Source organism: Notothenia coriiceps, unplaced genomic scaffold (assembly GCF_000735185.1).
Source record: "Notothenia coriiceps isolate Sejong01 unplaced genomic scaffold, NC01 NC01_scaffold00015599, whole genome shotgun sequence".
In the NCBI taxonomy this organism is placed as follows: domain Eukaryota; kingdom Metazoa; phylum Chordata; class Actinopteri; order Perciformes; family Nototheniidae; genus Notothenia; species Notothenia coriiceps.
In genome coordinates, this window is record NW_011348300.1 from 4,433 (window position 1) to 9,931 (window position 5,499).

At 40.6% G+C, this 5,499-nt stretch overlaps 1 pseudogene; it reads right to left on the minus strand.

Moving 5' to 3' along the window:
* Positions 1 to 751: 751 nt before the first annotated feature.
* Positions 752 to 4,966, minus strand: LOC104948973 (extracellular calcium-sensing receptor-like; annotated as a pseudogene).
* Between the last annotated feature and the right edge of the window lie 533 nt (positions 4,967 to 5,499).

Sequence of the window (5,499 nt, forward strand, 5' to 3'; positions counted from 1 at the left end):
GCAAAAATGCTAAATATGATAAAGGAAAGCTGTACAATTCAGATGGTAAAGTAAGAGCAACCTAGGCTGAATTATGATTCTTTGCTTAGAGTCTAGACAATGGTATCTTTACATCAAACTGTCATATATTTGCTTGTGTTATTGTAGGCTATTAAAACACAGGGAATGAAGGGAATAATAAAGGAATAATCAGTTTTACCCAGACATTTCATTATTTATTCTAGAAATAGATTAAATATTTAAGTCCTCAGGCAACACCACATGGGTATTTTCAATAACATACCAATTACTATGGCCTTTGGTCCACACCCAAACAGCTTCTAAGTCCATTGAACATTAAGCTTATGTAAAACTACCAAGGTGTTCAGGAACTTCATTTTCAATGTAAATGTGTGGACAAGGAGAACAGAGTTTTTGGCATGTCATTTATTCCCTCCTTTGAGGTGTCACAAAGGAGGCGGCATTTCATGTCATAGCTGATAAGCCATAATAGAGCTGGTTCTAACCTTGTTATTTTTTAACATGTCAACACATAAATGCACAGTGTCTATTCCAACAAATTGAGAAACAATGGGGTCACTGATGCATTGTACATGTCACATGGCCAGTACACAAAGGTGGCTGCCAACGTTATTGGTTATTGACCCGTTGTGTTGTCAAACCTGCCCATTGACCCTAATTACCGCTTCATTGTGTTGTCACTTTTAAAGTGCTTGTGTGAACAATATTTCTTTTTGGAAAAAAGGAAAGAAAACATAAAAAAAAAAACTGTTTATATGTTAGCCAGGCCTCAGACCATTTTATATATTTATTGTTTGTGCTACATTTCCATCTTGGTTATTCAACGACCCATGATAGCTTTCTTTGTGTTCCTCTCTGGTCTCAGCAGTATAATGTAACATTTGGGACCAAACAGTGCCATCAAGAGGCCAAAACTGGAGGCCAGGATGGCAAATACCTCAACAACATCTGCATATTTGCCTGGGGAACTGATATAAGCAGGGACAAATGCCACCCACACAGCACAGAAGATCAGCATGCTAAAAGTGATGAGTTTGGCCTCATTGAAGCTATCTGGAAGATTCCTTGCCATAAATGCTAACAGGAAACTAAGTATAGCCAGTAAGCCAATATAACCCATTAACACTGCAAATCCAACTGTGGACCCGACTACACACTCATACACTATTTTGTCATTGTGGTATTGAGTGTTTTTATGAGGAGCAGGTGAGGAAGAGACAAGCCAAACAGTACAAATCACTGCCTGAATGGATGTAAGAAGCACAACTGTCCCTCTCTGCTGCAAAATACCAAACCACTTCAGACTGGCTCCACCTCCTGGCTTGGAGGCCTTGAACACAGCCAGAACCACCATGGTTTTAACAAGAATACAAGAGACACAAAGTACAAACTTATCCCAAAATGGCTGCATGTCCTCAATTGACATGTCCATCAGTCGACGCCGATGAATAGTAGTGAACAACAGGGAAAACAAAACACACGTGATGCTAAGAGCAGGAAACTTAGTTCTGAATTGTTTGCGCGTACCATGGGTGTGCTACGATGGTATATGAAGATTCCTAGGACAATAGCACAGATACATGTGCCGAGTAAAGACGTGGTTGTCAAACAGATACCCAGTGGCTCTTCATAAGAGAGGAACTCTGTTTCTTTAGGAACACAGTGGTCCTGCTGGGGGCTGGACCAGAAGTCCTCTGCACAACTGCTGCACTCCATGGAGTCTGTTAAAAAATTGGAAAGTGATAAGATAGGAGTACATGCTAAAATGATATCTCCAAAGTGCAATTTCTGCAGGTCACCCTTGAAAAAGAGATCTTTTGATCTCAAGGGGCTTTCACCTGGTTAAATAAAGGCTACACACAAACAAAGAAACAAAGAAACAAAGAAACAATGTTTTAAGCAAAATACCAACCAGTGGTATTACTGATCTTTCCCTCAGAACAAGGGATGCAGTCAAAACAGCACTCAGGTTGCCCCTTCTTCCTTACCATCCGGGTACCTGGAGGACAGCTCTCACTGCACACTGACTGGGGTGGCTGGAGGGAGCAACACACATATCTGTTATTTCTTCTTTACACTGTATCTATGGGACACAAAAATATATCAAATTCAAAAGTAACCTGTTTTGCTTCAAAGTTCCAGAAGATCTTTTCTTCATCAAGTGTGAGTTCTCCACCTCTGTCTGACTCTTTGACCTCGCCCACACTCTGAACTTTAGTTTTTCCATTAGTGAGCCACTGCCAGTTCATGATATCATATATTGGTAAGGCATCACCATTCTCATCAAATGAAACTTGATCCCCAAATGGTGTGGTGAAGTTGACCTTTTGCAAGTAATTCACAAGCTGTATCAGAAACAGGGAGAGGAAATTCTACATTACCATGGTAAACGCAGCTGTACCTCATATTCAATAATCAAACTGCATTTTACACCTATGTATATGTCAAGATATTAACATAACGGGATTCAGTTCAATCGATAGAAATTGACAGTTTTAAGACATGTTTGGCTCTGAATTTACAAAATTATCCTTTAGTGTCTACCGGTAAAGAAAGACTAGTCAGCTTTCTGCTGTGACCTTTATAATTAGGAATTGAATAGCTTTGTATGTAATCCTATACCCTAAACGCTCTCTGCAAGAAATACTGAAGCATAGGATTTAGTCACATAAAGAAGTGGAGTGTAAACTGATATCACACCTGCCATGGCTCCATTCTTTGCAAATTTCCACAGCTGTGCCCACTGAAAGGCCCTCTCCCAGGCTCACACTGCAGCATGTTATCAAGAGCATACACCAGGGCATACACAGCCTTATACACGTTATACTCTGGTCTTAGGTTTGAAACATCCAAAAACTCAGTCTCCACACTTGTTAGATCTTCCTTCCCAGTGCATAGTGCTCCCCCAGCTTCCACCCAACCTGCTGGAGGTGGTGCAAATCTACAGTGAAATGTGTATTCCCAAAACTGATTTACCTGAAACATATACATGTGTTATAAATAATGTCAACATACTTGATTTTCCTTACAAATACCAGATCTGATTGCAATGTTAGACTTACCATGTTATTTCCATAGCTGTTTTTGTGGTTTAGGTCAGGACGTATTTGTAAGAGGAAGTCCCGGAACCCTGGTATTTCTCCTCGACGGATGGCAATGCCCATGGTGCCACCTAGGTACGGCATGAATTGGGGGGTCTGGAGCACAGCTGCTGCAGTCCAGGCTTCACTGGCCATCCACTGCAGGCCTGTCATATTCTGCCTCACCACCTGTGCATTGCATTATTCATAATAGATACATTTACTAGCATGACAGAGTTGATGTCCTACTAATTCATACATACGTGAAATCCAGTGTTTTGTACTTTTCATAGCTGTGGGTTAGTGTTGTTTGAGTTAAAGACCTCATGCTAAAACACTACTCACAGTGCTTTTACACACACACACACACACACACACACACACACACACACACACACACACACACACACACACACACCAGTATAATTAAGTTGTAATCAAACCGAACCTCTTCCATCAGATTTATAATGTGACTCTCATGTGCAAACACAATGACCACACGAGCAGTAGATTTCTTCATCACATCCACAATCCTTATTTAGTTCAAATGGATTATTGACCCAGGGCAGAACCTCCAAGTAGGCCAGACAACCTCCACCAGACTGAGCCAGGTGAGATTGGAAGGATCGGGCAGCGTGGAGTCCATAATCATCATCACTGACCAGCAGACCGGTCCAAGTCCATCCAAAGCGCCTGAGAATCTGAATCATAGCATGCACCTATAGGTAAATACACAGTAAAGGGATTATTGCATAAACTGACCAGTATGATCTGCTAATTGTTTCACAATAGACTGTGTTAAATAATCTCCTAAAACCAAACAGCTATATATATGGCAAAAAAAGAATTTGACAGGTATTACACAAAAGGAATATATTTTCAGCGAAAAGTTTATTTCTGTGTGCAGATGCTTTAGTATACATTTCCTTTTTTGCTAATTGATGTTTACCTGGAAAGCATCACTTGGGATTGTCCTAAAAAAGGACGGAAACTTTTGCCGGTTACTCAGGCACGAACATGTGGCAAAATAACTCACCTGTAAAAGACACATTTACATTCTAAAAACAAGCCTTTACAAGCTCTCTCAACTGTTTAAAGGTTTATTATTGCATAGTCACAATTCACAATAAATTGAAATGAAAAAAAAATGATTAAAGGTTATTATGGTGGAAAACTTACCATAGGTACTCTATACAAACCTAAGACGGCGGAGATGGCAATAGAACGTGTAGAGGAAGAATCCCCGACAATGCCTATGACTGGAGGGTTTCCTACACAGGTCTTGTTTAACATGAACTGCTCCTCTTGACCACTGGCTAGTGATAAAGCTGCACGAAACCCAATTCCTAGTTTGACACAGTTGTCATAAAGACTGTATCCCAGTGTCATATTAGGCAGCAGGTCAGAGTTTCTGTTGATCTCATCAACAGCAAAGGCCATGGCCTGGGCCTGCCTAAATCCTAGAACATCAAAACTGAGACAAAAAAAAACACTTTTGGAAAGTACAGCCTGAAACCTTTTTGCATAACTACTTATACTTTTCACAAACAGTTAAGCCAGTTGAATAGCAACAGTTCCAACAATACCTGAACACGAATAAAAGTAGACAATAGAGTGACATGTCTACAATGGCATGAATAAACAATGTCGTAAATTACAGTAATCTCTTAGTATTACATTGTAATAATGGGATTGCTATCCCCATGTTTCTGCTTTTTGTCGTATCCCCGACACACTTACCCATGGCAGATAGGTTGTTGTGGCTTTGAGGTAAAAGACAGGTCAGGAAAAACAGAAAAGAAGTGGATCTCAAACAGACCACCCAGAACCACATCCCCAGCCTTGTGCATCCCATTTAGTCGGAATTGTCCCTGTAAGTGGCAGGTGGTTGAATAAAGAGGGGAGGCCAAAGCAGAAGAAAAGTAGAAATAAAACATGAAATACACAAGTAACTTGAAATCTGAAAAAGGCAACATGACTTTCCTCCTGTATACCCCTTCTCTGAACCAGGTCATAAAGTGTTATTGCTATATCAACCCTTTTTATTGACTTGCATTATTGTTTAATATTGCACACCACCCATCGGAGCATAAGCGAAGGTAGGGGCAGGGCCTAACACACATTTGATTTTAGATTCATTTTTTATTAGAATTATTATATCATAATTGTTTGCCGTCTATATATATATTGTAGTGCCGAGAGACGGGAGTCGGAGGCGGGGTATCGAAGGTACAAGCTAGACTTTTATTTAACATCAGGTCAACATGTAAAACAGCTTTCAGCCCGGGAAGAACAGACCGGGGGAAACAAGGGTCCGGTCAACTCACTATGTCCGTGCGGAACAATACCCCAACCCATAGTTCCGTGGGTGAATAATGTCAATCACCACACAAGCCCC